We start from the raw sequence: 20,450 nt of genomic DNA on the forward strand, positions 1-20,450 counted from the left end.
ACTCCGAGATAGTAGCTTCTTTCTGTGAATCTTTTGCTACTCATGTTGATATCCCTAGGGAGAAATGGTTTAAATATCATCCTCCCATAGAAGTAAAAGTAGCTGCACCTATTAAAGTTGAAGAAAAGACTATCACTTATAATGATCCTATTGTTCCTACTTCTTATGTTGAGAAACCACCTTTCCCTGTTAGGATAAAGGATCATGCTAAATCTTCAACTGTGGTTCGTAAAAGCAATATTAGAACCTATACACCTCCTGAGCAAATTAAAGTTGAACCTAATATTGCTATTGTTAAAGATCTCTTGTTTGATAATATTGATGGGCATGTTATTCATTTCCGTGATGAGACTGCTAGAATTGCTAAACCTTGTGCTAAAGATAAACCTAGATCTCTGGTAGGCATGCCTGCTATTTCTGTTAAAATAGGAGATCATTGTTATCATGGCTTATGTGATATGGGTGCTAGTGCTAGTGCTATACCTCATGACTTATACAAAGAAATTATGCATGATATTGCACCTGCAGAGATAGAAGATATTGATGTCACAATTAAACTTGCCAATAGAGATACTATTTCACCAATTGGAATTGTTAGAGATGTTGAAGTCTTGTGTGGGAAAACTAAATATCCTGCTGATTTTCTTGTTCTTGGTTCCCCACAAGATAGCTTTTGTCCCATTATATTTTGTAGACCCTTCTTGAACACAGTTAATGCTAAGATAGATTGTGAAAAGGATGTTGTTACTATTGGTTTAGGTGATATGTCTCATGAGTTTAATTTCTCTAAATTTTGTAGACAACACCGTGAAGAGGAATTACCTAGTAAAGATGAAATTATTGGTCTTTCTTCTATTGCCGTACCTCCTAGTGATCCTTTAGAACAATATTTGCTAGATCATGAAAATGATATGTTTATGAATGAAAGAAGGGAAATAGATGAAGTATTCTTTAAACAGGAATCCATCCTGAAACACAATTTGCCTGTTGAAATCCTAGGGGATCCTCCTCCACCCAAGGGTGATCCCGTGTTTGAGCTTAAAACGTTACCTGATACTCTTAAATATGCTTATCTTGATGAAAAGAAGATATATCCTGTTATTATTAGTGCTAACCTTTCAGAGAATGAAGAAGAAAGATTATTGAAAACTCTGAAGAAGCACTATGCCGCTATTGGATATACTCTTGATGATCTTAAGGGCATTAGTCCCACTCTGTGTCAACACAAAATAAAATTGGAGGAAGATGCCAAACCAGTTTGTGATCATCAATGACAGCTGAATCCTAAGATGAAGGAAGTGGTGAGAAAGGAAATACTAAAGCTCCTTGAGGCAGGTATAATTTATCCTGTTGCTGATAGTCAGTGGGTAAGTCATGTCCATTGTGTCCCTAAGAAGGGAGGTATTACTGTCATTCCTAATGATAAAGATGAGTTGATCCCGCAAAGAATTATTACAGGTTATCGAATGGTAATTGATTTCCGCAAATTAAATAAGGCTACTAAAAAAGATCATTACCCCTTACCTTTTATTGATCAAATGCTAGAAAGATTATCCAAACATACACATTTTTGCTTTCTAGATGGTTATTCTGGTTTCTCTCAAATACCTGTGTCGGCCAATGATCAATCAAAGACTACTTTTACTTGCCCTTTTGATACTTTTGCTTATAGACGTATGCCTTTTGGTTTATCTAATGCACCTGTTACCTTTAAAAGATGCATGATGGCTATATTCTCTGACTTTTGTGAAAATATTTGTGAGGTTTTCATGGATGATTTTTCCATCTATGGATCCTCTTTTGATGATTGCTTAAGCAACCTTGACCGAGTTTTGCAGAGATGTGAAGAAACTAATCTTTTCTTGAATTGGGAAAAGTGCCACTTTATGGTTAATGAAGGTATTGTCTTGGGGCATAAAGTTTCTGAAAGAGGTATTGAAGTTGATAAAGCCAAGGTTGATGCTATTGAAAAGATGCCATGTCCCAAAGACATCAAAGGTATAAGAAGTTTCCTTGGTCATGCCGGTTTTTATAGGAGGTTCATTAAGGACTTATCAAAAATTTCTCGGCCTCTGACTAATTTATTACAAAAAGATACACCATTTGTCTTTGATGATGATTGTGTAGAAGCATTTGAAATACTTAAGAAAGCATTGATCTCTGCACCTATTGTTCAGCCACCTGATTGGAATTTACCTTTTGAAATTATGTGTGATGCTAGTGATTATGTTGTAGGTGTTGTTCTAGGGCAAAGAGTTGATAAGAAATTAAATGCTATTCAATATGCTAGTAAAACGCTAGACAATGCTCAGAGAAATTATGCTACTACTGAAAAAGAATTCTTAGTAGTTGTATTTGCTTGTGATAAGTTCATACCTTATATTGTTGATTCTAAAGTAACTATTCACACTGATCATGCTGCTATTAAATATCTCATGGAAAAGAAAGATGGTAAACCTAGACTTATTAGATGGGTTCTCCTGCTACAAGAATTTGATTTGCATATTGTTGATAGAAAGGGAGTTGAGAACCCCGTTGCAGACAACTTGTCTAGGCTAGAGAATGTTCTTGATGACCCACTACCTATTGATGATAGCTTCCCTGATGAACAATTTGTTGGGTTATGTAGTAATTTCAAAAAAATTCCTACGCACACGCAAGATCATGGTGATGCATAGCAACGAGAGGGGAGAGTGTGATCTACGTACCCTTGTAGATCAACAACGGAAGCGTTAGCACAACGTGGTTGATGTAGTCGTACGTCTTCACGGTCTGACCGATCCAAGCACCGTTACTCCGGCACCTCCGAGTTCTTGGCACACGTTCAGCTCGATGACGCTCCCCGGGTTCTGATCCAGCAAAGCTTCGGGGAGGAGTTCCGTCAGCACGACGGCGTGGTGACGATCTTGATGTTCAACCGTCGCAGGGCTTCGCCTAAGCACCGCTACAATATGACCGAGGTGGAATATGGTGGAGGGGGGCACCGCACACGGCTAAGGAACGATCACGAAGATCAACTTGTGTGTCTATGGGGTGCCCCCTGCCCCCGTATATAAAGGAGTGGAGGAGGGGAGGGCCGGCCCTCTCTATGGCGCGCCCTAGGGGAGTCCTACTCCCACCGGGAGTAGGATCCCCCCTTTCCTAGTCCAACTAGGAGTCCTTCCATGTAGTAGGAGTAGGAAACAAGGAAGGGGTGCAGCCCCTCCCCCTAGTCCAATTCGGACTAGGCCTTGGGGGGGGGCGCGCGGCCTGCCCTAGGCAGCCCCTCTCTCTTTCCCGTATGGCCCAATAAGGCCCAATACTTCTCCCGGCGAATTCCCGTAACTCTCCGGTACTCCGAAAAATACCCTAACCACTCGGAACCTTTCCGATGTCCGAATATAGTCGTCCAATATATTGATCTTTACATCTCGACCATTTCGAGACTCCTCGTCATGTCCCTGATCTCATCCGGGACTCCGAACTCCTTCGGTACATCAAAACTCATAAACTCATTATATAACTGTCATCGAAACCTTAAGCGTGCGGACCCTACGGTTCGAGAACAATGTAGACATGACCGAGACACGTCTCCGGTCAATAACCAATAGCGGGACCTGGATGCCCATATTGGCTCCTACATATTCTACGAAGATCTTTATCGGTCAGACCGCATAACAACATACGTTGTTCCCTTTGTCATCGGTATGTTACTTGCCCGAGATTCGATCGTCGGTATCCAATACCTAGTTCAATCTCGTTACCGGCAAGTCTCTTTACTCGTTCTGTAATACATCATCTCACAACTAACTCATTAGTTGCAATGCTTGCAAGGCTTTATGTGATGTGCATTACCGAGAGGGCCCAGAGATACCTCTTCGACAATCGGAGTGACAAATCCTAATCTCGAAATACGCCAACCCAACATGTACCTTTGGAGACACCTGTAGAGCTCCTTTATAATCACCCAGTTACGTTGTGACGTTTGGTAGCACACAAAGTGTTCCTCCGGCAAACGGGAGTTGCATAATCTCATAGTCATAGGAACATGTATAAGTCATGAAGAAAGCAATAGCAACATACTAAACGATCGGGTGCTAAGCTAATGGAATGGGTCATGTCAATCACATCATTCTCCTAATGATGTGATCCCGTTAATCAAATAACAACTCTTTTGTTTATGGTTAGGAAACATAACCATCTTCGATTAACGAGCTAGTCAAGTAGAGGCATACTAGTGACACTCTGTTTGTCTATGTATTCACACATGTATTATGTTTCCGGTTAATACAATTCTAGCATGAATAATAAACATTTATCATGATATAAGGAAATAAATAATAACTTTATTATTGCCTCTAGGGCATATTTCCTTCAGTCTCCCACTTGCACTAGAGTCAATAATCTAGATCACATCACCATGTGATTAACATCGATAGTTCACATTATCATGTGATTAACACCCATAGTTCACATCGCCATGTGACCAACACCCAAAGGGTTTACTAGATTCAGTAATCTAGTTCATATCGCTATGTGATTAACACCCAAAGAGTACTAAGGTGTGATCATGTTTTGCATGTGAAAGAATTTTAGTCAACGGGTTTGCCATATTCAGATCCGTATGTATTTTGCAAATATCTATGTCAACAATGCTCTGCACGGAGCTACTCTAGCTAATTGCTCCCACTTTCAATATGTATCCAGATTGAGACTTAAAGTTATCTAGATCAGTGTCAAAACTTGCATCGATGTAACTCTTTACGACGAACCTTTTGTCACCTCCATAATTGAGAAACATATCCTTATTCCACTAAGGATAATTTTGACCGTTGTCCAGTGATCTACTCCTAGATCACTATTGTACTCCCTTGCCAAAATCAGTGTAGGGTATACAATAGATCTGGTACACAGCATGGCATACTTTATAGAACCTATGGCTGAGGCATAGGGAATGACTTTCATTCTCTTTCTATATTCTGCCGTGGTCGGGCTTTGAGTCTTACTCAATTTCATGCCTTGTAACACAGGTAAGAACCCTTTCTATGACTGTTCCATTTTGAACTACTTCAAAATCTTGTCAAGGTATGTACTCATTGAAAAAAAACTTATCAAACGTCTTGATCTATCGCTATAGATCTTGATGCTCAATATGTAAGCAGCTTCACCGAGATCTTTCTTTGAAAAACTCCTTTCAAACACTCCTTTATGCTTTGCAGAATAATTCTACATTATTTCCGATCAACAATATGTCATTCACATATACTTATCAGAAATGTTGTAGTGCTCCCACTCACTTTCTTGTAAATACAGGCTTCATCGCAAGTCTGTATAAATCTATATGCTTTGATCATACTATCAAAGCGTTTATTCCAACTCCGAGATGCTTGCACCAGTCCATAGATGGATCGCTGGAGCTTGCTTATTTTGTTAGCACCTTTAGGATTGACAAAACCTTCTGGTTGCATCATATACAACCCTTTCTTCAAGAAATCCATTAAGGATTGCAGTTTTGTTATCCATTTCCAGATTCATAAAATGCGGCAATTGCTAACATGATTTGGACAGACTTTTAAGCATCGATACGAGTGAGAAAATCTCATCGTAGTCAACACCTTGAACTTTGTCGAAAACCTTTTGCGACAATTCTAGCTTTGTAGATAGTAACACTACTATCAGCGTCCGTCTTCCTCTTGAAGATCCATTTATTTTCTATGGCTTGCTGATCATCGGGCAAGTCAACCAAAGTCCATACTTTGTGCTCATACATGGATGCCATCTCAGATTTCATGGCCTCAAGCCATTTTGTGGAATCTGGGCTCACCATCGCTTCATCATAGTTCGCAAGTTCGTCATGGTCTAGTAACATGACTTCCAGAACAGGATTACCGTACCACTCTGGTGCGGATCTCACTCTGGTTTACCTACGAGATTCGGTAGTAACTTGACCTGAAGTTACATGATCATCATCATTAGCTTCCTCACTAATTGGTGTAGTAGTCACAAGAACAGATTTCTGTGATGAACTACTTTCCAATAAGGGAGATGGTACAATTACCTTATCAAGTTTTCTACTTTCCTCCCACTCACTTCTTTGGAGAGAAACTCCTTCTCTGGAAAGGATCCATTCTTAGCAACGAATGTCTTGCCTTCGGATCTGTGATAGAAGGTGTACCCAATAGTCTCCTTTGGGTATCCTATGAAGACATATTTCTTCGATTTGGGTTTGAGCTTATCAGGATGAAACCTTTTCATATAAGCATCACAATCCCAAACTTTAAGAAACGACAACTTTGGTTTCTTGCCAAACCATAGTTCAGATTGTGTCGTCTCAACGGACTTAGATGGTGCCCTTTTAAACGTGAATGCAACTATCTTTAATGCATAACCCCAAAACGATAGTGGTAGATCGGTAAGAGACATCATAGGTCGCACCATATCTAATAAAGTACGGTTATGACGTTCGGACACACCATTATGCTGTGGTGTTCCAGGTGGCGTGAGTAGTGAAACTATTTCACATTGTTTTAACTGAAGACCAAACTCATAACTCAAATACTCTTCTCCATGATCAGATCGTAGAAACTTTATTTTCTTGTTACGATAATTTTCCACTTCACTCTGAAATTCTTTGAACCTTTCAAATGTTTCAGACTTATGTTTCATCAAGTATATATACTCATATCTGCTCAAATCATCTGTGAAGATCGGAAAATAATGATACCTGTCGCGAGTCTCAATATTCATCGGACCACATACATCAGTATGTATGATTTCCAACAAATTTGTTGCTCGCTCCATTGTTCCGAAGAACGGAGTCTTAGTCATCTTGCCCATGAGGCATGGTTCGCAAGCATCAACTGATTCATAATCAAGTGATTCCAAAAGCCCATCAGCATGGAGTTTCTTCATGCGCTTTACACCAATATGACCTAAATAGCAGTGCCACAAATAAGTTGCACTATCATTATTAACTTTGCATCTTTTGGTTTCAATATTATGATTATGTGTGTTACTACGATCGAGATCCAACGAACTATTTTCATTGGGTGTGTAACCATATAAGGTTTTATTCATGTAAACAGAACAACAATTTATTCTCTTACTTAAATGAATAACCGTATTACAATAAACATGATCAAATCATATTCATGCTCAACGCAAACACCAAATAACACTTATTTAGGTTCAACACTAATCCCAAAAGTATAGGGAGTGTGCGATGATGATCATATCAATCTTGGAACCACTTCCAACACACATCGTCACTTCACCCTTAACTAGTCTCTGTTTATTCTGCAACTCCCGTTTCGAGTTACTAATCTTAGCAACTGAACTAGTATCTATTACTGAGGGGTTGCTATAAACACTAGTAAAGTACACATCAATAACATGTATATCAAATATACTTATGTTCACTTTGCCATCCTTCTTATCCGCCAATCACTTGGGGTAGTTCTGCTTCCAGTGACCAGTCCCTTTGCAGTAGAAGCACTTAGTCTCAGGCTTAGGACCAGACTTGGGCTTCTTCACTTGAGCAGCAACTTGCTTGCCGTTCTTCTTGAAGTTCCCATTCTTCCCTTTGCCCTTTTCTTGAAACTAGTGGTCTTGTCAACCATCAACACTTGATGTTTTTCTTGATTTCTACCTTCGTTGATTTCAGCATCACGAAGAGCTTGGGAGTTGTTTCCGTTATCCCTTGCATATTATAGTTCATCATGAAGTTCTACTAACTTGGTGATGGTGACTAGAGAATTATGTCAATCACTATCTTATCTGGAAGATCAACTCCCACTTGATTCAAGCGATTGTAGTACTCAGACAATCTGAGCACATGCTCACTAGTTGAGCGATTCTCCTCCATCTTTTATCTATAGAACTTGTTGGAGACTTCATATCTCTCAACTCGGGTATTTGCTTGAAATATTAACTTCAACTCCTGGAACATCTCATATGCTCCATGACGTTCAAAACGTCTTTGAAGTCCCGATTCTAAGCCATTAAGCATGGTGCACTAAACTATCAAGTAGTCATCATATTGAGCTAGCCAAACGTTCATAACGTCTGCATCTGCTCCTGCAATAGGTCCGTCACCTAGCGGTGCATCAAGGACATAATTCTTCTGTGCAGCAATGAGGATAAACCTCAGATAACGGATCCAATCCGCATCATTGCTACTAACATCTTTCAACACAATTTTCTCTAGGAACATATCAAAATAAACACAGGAAAGCAACAACGCGAGCTATTGATCTGCAAAATACTACCAGGACTAAGTTCATGATAAATTTAAGTTCAATTAATCATATTACTTAAGAACTCCCACTTAGATAGACATCCCTCTAATCCTCTAAGTGATTACATGATCCAAATCAACTAAACCATGTCCGATCATCACGTGAGATGGAGTAGTTTCATTGGTGAACATCGTTATGTTGATCATATCTGCTATATGATTCACGCTCGACCTTTCGGTCTCCGTGTTCCGAGGCCATATCTGTATATGCTTGGCTAGTCAAGTATACCCTGAGTATTCTGCGTGTGCAACTGTTTTGCACCCGTTGTATTTGAACGTAGAGCCTATCACACCCGATCATCACGTGGTGTCTCAGCACGAAGAACTTTCGCAACGGTGCATACTCAGGGAGAACACTTCTTGATAATTAGTGAGAGATCATCTTATAATGCTACCGTCAATCAAAGCAAGATAAGATGCATAAAAGATAAACATCACATGCAATCAATATAAGTGATATGATATGGCCATCATCATCTTGTGCTTGTGATCTCCATCTCCAAAGCACCGTCGTGATCACCATCGTCACCGGCGCGACACCTTGATCTCTATCGTAGCATCGTTGTCGTCTCGCCAATCTTATGCTTCCACGACTATCGCTACCGCTTAGTGATAAAGTAAAGCATTACAGCGCGATTGCATTGCATACAATAAAGCGACAACCATATGGCTCCTGCCAGTTGCCGATAACTCGGTTACAAAACATGATCATCTCATACAATAAAATTTAGCATCATGTCTTGACCATATCACATCACAACATGCCCTGCAAAAACAAGTTAGACGTCCTCTACTTTGTTGTTGCAAGTTTTACGTGGCTGCTATGGGCTTAAGCAAGAACCAATCTTACCTACGCATCAAAACCACAACGATAGTTTGTCAAGTTGGTGTTGTTTTAACCTTCGCAAGGACCGGGCGTAGCCACACTCGGTTCAACTAAAGTTGGAGAAACTGTCACCCGCTAGCCACCTTTATGCAAAGCACATCGGGAGAACCGGTCTCGCGTAAGCGTACGCGTAATGTCGGTCCGGGCCGCTTCGTCCAACAATACCGCCGAACCAAAGTATGACATGCTGGTAAGCAGTATGACTTATATCGCCCACAACTCACTTGTGTTCTACTCGTGCATATAACATCAACACATAAAACCTAGGCTCGGATGCCACTGTTGGGTTATGTAGTAATTTCAAAAAAATTCCTACGCACATGCAAGATCATGGTGATGCATAGCAACGAGAGGGGAGAGTGTGAACTACGTACCCTTGTAGATCAACAACGGAAGCGTTAGCACAACGTGGTTGATGTAGTCATACGTCTTCACGGTCTGACCGATCCAAGCACCGTTACTCCGGCACCTCCGAGTTCTTGGCACACGTTCAGCTCGATGACGCTCCCCGGGTTCCGATCCAGCAAAGCTTCGGGGAGGAGTTCCGTCAGCACGACGGCGTGGTGACGATCTTGATGTTCAACCGTCGCAGGGCTTCGCCTAAGCACCGCTACAATATGACCGAGGTGGAATATGGTGGAGGGGGGCACAGCACACGGCTAAGGAACGATCACGAAGATCAACTTGTGTGTCTATGGGGTGCCCCCTGCCCCCGTATATAAAGGAGTGGAGGAGGGGAGGGCCGGCCCTCTCTATGGCGCGCCCTAGGGGAGTCCTACTCCCACTGGGAGTAGGATTCCCCCTTTCCTAGTCCAACTAGGAGTCCTTGCATGTAGTAGGAGTAGGAAACAAGGAAGGGGCGCAGCCCCTCCCCCTAGTCCAATTCGGACTAGGCCTTGGGGGGCGCGCGGCCTGCCCTAGGCAGCCCCTCTCTCTTTCCCATATGGCCCAATAAGGCCCAATACTTCTCCCGGCGAATTCCCGTAACTCTCCGGTACTCCGAAAAATACCCTAACCACTCGGAACCTTTCCGATGTCCGAATATAGTCGTCCAATATATCGATCTTTACGTCTCGACCATTTCGAGACTCCTCGTCATGTCCCTGATCTCATCCGGGACTCCGAACTCCTTCGGTACATCAAAACTCATAAACTCATTATATAACTGTCATCGAAACCTTAAGCGTGCGGACCCTACGGTTCGAGAACAATGTAGACATGACCGAGATACGTCTCCGGTCAATAACCAATAGCGGGACCTGGATGCCCATATTGGCTCCTACATATTCTACGAAGATCTTTATCGGTCAGACCGCATAACAACATACGTTGTTCCCTTTGTCATCGGTATGTTACTTGCCCGAGATCCGATCGTCGGTATCCAATACCTAGTTCAATCTCGTTACCGGCAAGTCTCTTTACTCGTTCTGTAATACATCATCTCACAACTAACTCATTAGTTGCAATGCTTGCAAGGCTTTATGTGATGTGCATTACCGAGAGGGCCCAGAGATACCTCTTCGACAATCGGAGTGACAAATCCTAATCTCGAAATACGCCAACCCAACATGTACCTTTGGAGACACCTGTAGAGCTCCTTTATAATCACCCAGTTACGTTGTGACGTTTGGTAGCACACAAAGTGTTCCTCCGGCAAACGGGAGTTGCATAATCTCATAGTCATAGGAACATGTATAAGTCATGAAGAAAGCAATAGCAACATACTAAACGATCGGGTGCTAAGCTAATGGAATGGGTCATGTCAATCACATCATTCTCCTAATGATGTGATCCCGTTAATCAAATAACAACTCTTTTGTTTATGGTTAGGAAACATAACCATCTTCGATTAACGAGCTAGTCAAGTAGAGGCATACTAGTGACACTCTGTTTGTCTATGTATTCACACATGTATTATGTTTCCGGTTAATACAATTCTAGCATGAATAATAAACATTTATCATGATATAAGGAAATAAATAATAACTTTATTATTGCCTCTAGGTCATATTTCCTTCACAATTAAATGTTATAAATGCTTCTCACACTGCTCCATGGTATGCTGATTATGCTAATTATATTGTTGCTAAATTTATACCACCTAGTTTCACATACTAGCAAAAGAAAAAGTTATTCTATGATTTGAGACATTACTTTTGGGATGACCCACATCTTTATAAAGAAGGAGTAGATGGTGTTATTAGACGTTGTGTACCTGAGCATGAACAGGAACAGATCCTACACAAGTGTCACTCTGAGGCTTATGGAGGACACCATGCTGGAGATAGAACTGCACACAAGGTATTGCAATCTGGTTTTTATTGGCCTACTCTCTTCAAGGATGCCCGTAAGTTTGTCTTATCTTGTGATGAATGTCAAAGAATTGGTAATATTAGTAGACGTCAAGAAATTCCTATGAATTATTCACTTGTTATTAAACCATTTGATGTTTGGGGATTTGATTATATGGGACCTTTTCCTGCCTCTAATGGATATACACATATTTTAGTTGCTGCTGATTACGTTACTAAGTGGGTAGAAGCTATTCCAACTAGTAGTGCTCATCATAACACCTATGTTAAGATGCTTAAAGAAGTTATTTTTCCGAGGTTTGGAGTCCCTAGATATTTAATGACTGATGGTGGTTCACATTTTATTCATGGTGCTTTCCGTAAAATGCTTGCTAAATATGATGTTAATCATAGAATTGCATCTCCTTATCACCCATAGTCTAGTGGTCAAATAGAATTGAGCAATAGAGAACTCAAATTAATTTTGCAAAAGACTGTTAATAGATCTAGAAAGAATTGGTCCAGGAAACTTGATGATGCATTATGGGCCTATAGAACTGCATATAAAAATCCTATGGGTATGTCTCCGTATAAAATGGTTTATGGAAAAGCATGTCACTTACCTCTCGAACTAGAACATAAGGCTTATTGGGCTATTAAAGAGCTCAACTATGATTTCAAACTTGCCGGTGAGAAGAGGTTATTTGACATTAGCTCACTTGATGAATGGAGAACCCAAGCCTATGAGAATGCCAAATTATTTAAAGAAAAAGTTAAAAGATGGCATGACAAAAGGATACAAAAGCGTGAGTTTAATGTAGGCGACTATGTATTGCTATACAACTCTCGTTTAAGATTTTTTGCAGGAAAACTTCCCTCTAAATGGGAAGGTCCTTACGTTATTGAGGAGGTCTATCATTCCGGTGCCATAAAAATCAACAACTTCGAAGGCACAAATCCAAAGGTGGTGAATGGTCAAAGAATTAAACAATATATCTCAGGTAATCCTATAAATGTTGAAACCAATGTTATTGAAACCGTAACCCCGGAGGAATACATATGGGACACTTTCCGGAACGTTTCAGACTCCGAAAAGGAATAGGTATGTGGTACAGTAAGTAAACCGACTCCAAAACAGTTCTAATGGCAATTTTCTTCCGTTTTGGAATATTTAGAAAAATAGAAAAATAGGAAGCAGTCCGGGAAGGACACGAGTGCTCCACGAGGGTGGAGGGCACGCCCTACCCCCCTGGGCGCGCCCCCTACCTCGTGGGCACCTCGTGTGCTTTCCGGACTCCGTTTTCTTACACGACACGTATTTTGGTCGGTAAAAATCCATTATATAATCTCCCGGAGGTTTTGACTCCCGTATCACGCAAAAATCTCCTGTCTTTGTTTCCAGCCGTTTTTCTGATAGATCCAGGTCGTCATGTCATCTTCAAGTGCCCCCAAGGACCAGTTCTTCAAGAAGGTCATCAGCCCCTACCTCGCAGAAGTGCTGCAACACCCTCAAACCATTGAGATGCGTGAGGGGTTGTTGCACATCCGCGATGTTGAGGGACCAAGGAAGACCGGAAGCACGTAAGCAAGGCTCGAGGCATTGGAGCAAGAAGTTTTCAAGTGTCAGGAGATGGTGGAGTGTGGACTCGATTCCAATCACATTATGATCACAGAGTTCACCAACAACCACAAGCTGGACGTCAAGGACATTAGGGAGGCCATCTTCAAGCTTCATGAGAAAATGAGCACCTCTAAGCCCAGATCTATGACCTGCAAAATCAAAACTGTGAGTATGAATATAGATTCAAGAGGATGAGTTTGGCTGCAGATTTGAGGTTTCAGGAGACTCGATCATCCTTCTATGACGGTGAGCCTATGCCTTGGAAGAAGGACGACAAGCCTACGCCATCAACAAAACTATCAACTTCTTCACCAACAAAGGAGACATAATCACATGGATATGGGCACTCCCCTTGGCAACTGCCAAGCTTGGGGGAGTGCCCCGGTATCGTATCACCATCACTTCTATCTTTACCATTTTTCTTAGTTCGATCCTTTTGATAATACCTTGATCTAGTAGAATAAAAGCTTTTAGTATGATCTAGTTGTGAGTTTTGCTTTATGATCCTTCTATGTAATCGAGTCTGTGAGCTATATATAATAAAGATTAGTGTTGAGTCAAGGGCTTGATTATTTTTCCATGATCTTGAGTGAGTAAAAGAAAAGAGAAGAAATAAAAAGAAACAAAGAGATCATATGGATCTTATGGAGAGTAATGATCTCACATAGAAAGAGTATGATGAATAAAAGTTGTTGAGAGTTGACAAACATAGTTTTGGTCATCGTTGCAATTAATAGGAAGTAATAAAGAAAGAGAGGTCTTCACATATAAATATACTATCTTGGACATCTTTTATGATTGTGAGCACTCATTAAAATATGACATGCTAAAGAGTTGACGTTGGACAAGGAAGACAACGTAATGGGTTATGTTTTCTTACATCTGAGATAAATTATATTGTCATGGATCATCCAACATGATTGAGCTTGCCTTTCCCCCTCATGCTAGCCAAATTCTTTGCACCAAGTAGAGATACTACTCGTTCTTCCAAACACCCTTAAACCAGTTTTGCCATGAGAGTCCACCATACCTACCTATGGATTGAGAAAGATCCTCCAAGTAAGTTGTCATCGGTGCAAGCAATAAAAATTGCTCTCTAAATATGTATGATTTATTAGTGTGGGAGAAAATAAGCTTCGTGTGATATGGAAGAAATAAAAGTGACAGACTGCATAATAAAGGTCCATATCACAAGTGGCAATATAAAGTGACGTTCTTTCGCATTAAGATTTTGTGCATCCAACCATAAAAGCGCATGACAACCTCTGCTTCCCTCTGCGAAGGGCCTATCTTTTACTTTTATCTCCTGCCTTACATGAGAGTCATGGTGATCTTCACCCTTCCTTTTTACATTTTATCTTTTGGCAAGCACAACATGTTGGAAAGATCCTGGTATATATGGCTAATTGGATGTGAGTTTTCATGAACTATTATTGTTGACATTACCCTAGAGGTAAAATGTTGGGAGGCAAAACTATAAGCCCCTATCTTTCTCTGTGTCCTATTAAAACTCCATATCCATAAGTATTGCGTGAGTGTTAGCAATTGTGAAAGACTATATGATAGTTGAGTATGTGGACTTGCTGAAAAGCTCTTATATTGACTCTTTCCTATGTTATGATAAATTGCAATTGCTCCAATGACTGAGATTATAGTTTGTTAGTTTTCGATGAAGTTTATGATTCATACTTGAAATTGTGAATGAACTATTACTCTAGCATAAGAGATCATATGACAAGAATTATATAAGTTGTTGTTCTAAGAATAATCATGATGCCCTCATGTCCGTATTATATTTTTATCGACACCTCTATCTCTCAACATGTGGACATATTTTTTGATTTCGGCTTTCGCTTGAGGACAAGCGAGGTCTAAGCTTGGGGGAGTTGATACGTCCATTTTGCATCATGCTTTTATAATGATATTTATTGCATTATGGGCTTTTATTACACATTATGTCATAATACTTATGCCTATTCTCTCTTATTTTACAAGGTTTACATAAAGAGGGAGAATGCCGATAGCTGGGATTCCGGGCTGGAAAATAAGCAAATATTAGAGACCTATTCTGCACAACTCCAAAAGTCCTGAAACTTCACGGAAGTCATTTTCAGAATATATAATAAATACTGAGCGCAGGAAGTTCACCAGGGGGGGCACACCCTGCCCACGAGGGTGGGGGCGCGCCCTACCCCCCTGGGCGCACCCCCTACCTCGTGGGCCCCCTGGTGGCCCTCCGATGACCATCTTCTGCTATATGGAGTCTTTCGATGAGGAAAAAAATCATAAGCCATCTTTCCGGACGAGACTCCGCCGCCACGAGGCGGAACCTTGGCGGAACCAATCTAGGGCTCCGGTAGAGCTGTTCTGCCGGGGAAACTTCCCTCCGGGAGGGGAAATCATCTCCATCGTCATCGCCAACGATCCTCTCATCGGGAGGGGATCAATATCCATCAACATCTTCACCAGCACCATCTCCTCTCAAACCCTAGTTCATCTCTTGTATCCAATTCTTGTCTCCAAGTCTGGGATTGGTACCTATGGGTTGCTAGTAGTATTAATTACTCCTTGTAGTTGATGCTAGTTGGTTTATTTGGTGGAAGATCATATGTTCAGATCATATATGCATATTAATACCCCTCTGATTATGAACATGAATATGCTTTGTGAGTAGTTACGTTTGTTCCTGAGGACATGGGAGAAGTCTTGCTATTAGTAGTCATGTGAATTTGGTATTCGTTCGATATTTTGATGAGATGTATGTTGTCTCTCCTCTAGTGGTGTTATGTGAACGTCGACTACATGACACTTCACCATTATTTGGGCCTAGAGGAAGGCATTGGGAAGTAATAAGTAGATGATGGGTTGCTAGAGTGACAGAAGCTTAAACCCTAGTTTACGCGTTGCTTCGTAAGGGGCTGATTTGGATCCATATGTTTCATGCTATGGTTAGGTTTACCTTAATACTTTTGTTGTAGTTGCAGATGCTTGCAATAGAGGTTAATCATAAGTGGGATGCTTGTCCAAGTAAGGGCAGTACCCAAGCACCGGTCCACCCGCATACCAAATTATCAAAGTACCAAACGCGAGTCATATGAACGTGATGAAAACTAGCTTGACGATAATTCCCATGTGTCCTCGGGAGCGCTTTACATCATATAAGAGTTTGTCCAGGCTTGTCCTTTGCTACAAAAAGGATTGGGCCACCTTGCTGCACTTTATTTACTTTTGTTACTTGTTACTCGTTACAAATTATCCTATCACAAAACTATCTGTTACCTATTATTTCAGTGCTTGCAGAGAATACCTTGCTGAAAACCGCTTATCATTTCCTTCTGCTCCTCGTTGGGTTCGACGCTCTTACTTATCGAAAGGACTACGATAGATCCCTATACTTGTGGGTCATCATAGACATAGAAAATTTGCAAAATACATACGACTCTGAATGTGGCAGACCCGTTGACTAAATTTCTCTCACAAGCAAAACACGATCACTCTTTGGGTGTTAATCACATACCGATGTGAACTAGATTATCGACTCTAGTAAACCCCTTAGCTGTTAGTCACATGGAGATGTGAACTAATCACATAAAGATGTGAACTATTGGTGTTAAATCACATGACGATGTGAACTAGATTATTGACTCTAGTGCAAGTGGGAGACTGAAGGAAATATGCCCTAGAGGCAATAATAAAGTTATTATTTATTTCCTTATATATCATGATAAATGTTTATTATTCATGCTAGAATTGTATTAACCGGAAACATGATACATGTGTGAATACATAGACAAACAGAGTGTCACTAGTATGCCTCTACTTGACTAGCTCATTGATCAAAGATGGTTATGTTTCCTAGCCATAGACATGAGTTGTCATGATTAACGGGATCACATCATTAGGAGAGTGATGTGATTGACTTGACCCATTCCATTAGCTTAGCGCTTGATCGTTTAGTATGTTGCTATTGCTTTCTTCATGACTTATACATGTTCCTATGACTATGAGATTATGCAACTCCCGTTTACCGGAGGAACACTTTATGTGCTACCAAACGTCACAACATAACTGGGTTATTATAAAGGTGCTCTACAAGTGTCTCCGAAGGTACTTGTTGAGTTGGCGTATTTCAAGATTAGGATTTGTCACTCCGATTGTCGGAGAGGTATCTCTGGGCCCACTCGGTAATGCACATCACTATAAGCCTTGCAAGCATTGTAACTAATGAGTTAGTTGCGGGATGATGTATTACAGAACAAGGAAAGAGACTTGCCAGTAATGAGATTGAACTAGGTATTGAGATACTGACGATCAAATCTCGGGCAAGTAACATACCGATGACAAAGGGAACAACGTATGTTGTTATGTGGTTTGACCGATAAAGATCTTCGTAGAATATGTGGGAGCCAATATGAGCATTCAGGTTCCGCTATTGGTTATTGACCGGAGACGTGTCTCGGTCATGTCTACATAGTTCTCAAACTCGTAGGGTCCGCACGCTTAAAGTTCGGTGACGATCGGTATTATGGGCTTTTGTGTTTGATGTACCGAAGGTAGTTCGGAGTCCCGTATATGATCACAGACATGACGAGGAGTCTCGAAATGGTCGAGACGTAAATATCAATATATTGGACGACTATGTTCGGACATCGGAAAGGTTTCGAACATATACCGGAGTACGGGGGGGCGGGGGGGGGGGGGGGGGGGGGGGGTTACGGAACCCCCTGGGGGCTTAATGGGCCTACATGGGCCTTAGTGAAAATAGAGGGCAGTAAGGGGAGTGTGGGGCGCGCCCCCAAGGCCCAAACCGAATTGGTTTAGGGCAGGGGGGCCGGCCCCCTCTTTCCTTCTCCTCCTCTCCCTTTCCTTCCCCCTCTCCTACTCCTACTAGGAAAAGGAGGAGTTCCTACTCCTAGTGGGAGTAGGACTCCCCCTCTTGGCGCGCCTCTCCCTGGTCGGCCGCCTCCTCCCCCTTGCTCCTTTATATACGGGGGCAGGGGGCACCCCATAGACACAACAATTTGATCATTGATCTCTTAGCCGTGTGCCATGCCCCCTCCACCATAATCCACACCTCGATCATATCGTAGCGGTGCTTAGGCGAAGCCCTGCGTCGGTAGCATCATCATCACTGTCACCACGCCGTCGTGCTGACGAAACTCTCCTGTGAAGCTTTGCTAGATCGGAGCTCGCGGGACGTCATCGAGTTGAACGTGTGCAGAACTCGGAGGTGACGTGCGTTCGGTACTTGGATCGACCGGATCGTGAAGACGTACAACTACATCAACCGCGTTGTGCTAACGCTTCCGCTTTCGGTCTACGAGGGTACGTGGACACACTCTCTCCTCTCATTGCTATGCATCACCATGAACCTGTGTGTGCATCGGAATTTTTTTGAAATTACTATGTTCCCCAACAGAGGGATGATTATATGGTCCAATTATATTAGCACTGTTGAGAGATTGCACTAGCGAAAGTACGGACCTATGCCTTATTTTTAAGCATTGCAATACTGTTTTTGTGTCCGTTTACTATTTGCTACCTTGCTATTTTTATTTATTCAGATTATAAAAATATAATTCTACCATCAATATTACACTTTTATCATCATCTCTTTGCTGAACTAGTGCACCTATACAATTTTCCATTGAATTGGGTGTGTTGGGAACACAAGAGATTTCTTGTATTTGGTTGCAGGGTCGTTTGCGAGAGACCATCTTCATCCTACACCCCGCATGGATTGATACACCTTAGGTCATCCACTTGAGGAAAAAATGATACTGTCCTACAAAACTCTGCGCTTGGAGGCCCAACACGTGTGTATAAGAATAAAGTTGCATAGTAGACATCAGAGGCTAGGCAATACATTTATGCGTCAACACACGGGTCTTCAACCCTGCCGCCGTTCATGGAGACGGCGGATGGATGACGTGGTCGCCGATGCGGAATATAAAGGAAGTGGACAACGGCCACCGCCGAAGGATAGGTTTAGGGCAGGTTTCTTTTTTATTCTAAATGTATTGAAAATCCGCCGTATTTGCATGGACCTCGTCCGGTTTATATGAAAATTCGCCGTGTTTGCATGGCTTTCGTCCGTTAGTTGAAACAGTGTTCGAAATGTATACGGGCAGCGTTGGATGGCCGCCTCCCGCATCCCTGTCCGCGGACCGGTCCTTCTATCCACGGATGAATGCCAGAGCAAATTTACGGGTCAGTGTTCGAGATGCACTTAGGTCCATCATGAAAAGGTATTTTCATTTTGTTTTGTATCGTGGATGTCGCTATTTTTTTCTATAATCTTGTTTAAACATATTGTGGAGTCTATATGTTTGACTTTAATGAAAATTGATGCACATTATATTCTGGAATGAAAGGAGTACCAAGTAATTACAACATCTCCCTAAGTGTCACCTATTGTCCAACCAAAATGAGAAGAGCATCGCTATTCACAAGGAAACTAATCTCGCGCAGTAGAGTGAGTTTACAAACGGAAATCAACCAATTCTAGAGCTAGGCCTAAAATAAAATGGAAAAGAGAATATTTTTTTTAAAATGTTGATAGGAGAGCTACCAAATCCATTGATTAGAAAGGGTTATTGCAAGACCATCTTCAAAGGAAAAATGCATCACATAAGACGTGCTAAAAAAATAAGGGAAAATCAACCACTCGATTTATTGAGGAAAACCATGCAAAAACCTAAACAACGGTAAGCCACATCTAGATAAACTAGGTCTAAAGCATCACATGACATACAAGACGCCAGCAAGGCCGACAATTCACGACACACATAACTAGAGGGTCGCTCGCTAACAGAGTGCACACGGAAACCATCGCATCAATCCGGTCTGCCATGAGCATATTCGTCAACCTCGTCGACGCCGAGGGACGACATGCCCTTTTGGAGGCAGACATATGCTGCTCTGATCCCACGAGAAATGACCAATATGGCTCATCTAACACTCTTCCCATGTGAAGGCTCAAGCTGCACAACCTCGATGTCTGACGCACATCCGCTTCACCCACGAGCCACGAGTCCCTCTGACCATCTAACTCCAAGATAATGCCCTCAAGAGGGAGCGGCGTCGAGCATAGCCATCAATGCCGCCATCATTAAAATCTGTGCGACCATATCTAGGGATTCCTCCGAAGCATGGTGGTAAGAAAGGTAAGGACGACATCAACGCTTCCAACAAGGGGACGATGCATGTAGGCGCCGCCGTCCACAACTCCAGCCACAACCAAAGGACGGTTTTCACCAGCAGCCTCAATTGCCCAAATGCAAGATAGAACTTCCTGCCGCCAACACCCCGCCATCTTTAGGTTTGCGCGAGCTCAGGTTTGGGCCGCTCGCCTACAACCGCGACGCATTGTGCCCA

Source organism: Triticum urartu, chromosome 3A (assembly GCF_056163025.1).
Source record: "Triticum urartu cultivar PI428250 chromosome 3A, HENAU_Tu73, whole genome shotgun sequence".
Classification (NCBI taxonomy): Eukaryota; Viridiplantae; Streptophyta; class Magnoliopsida; order Poales; family Poaceae; genus Triticum; species Triticum urartu.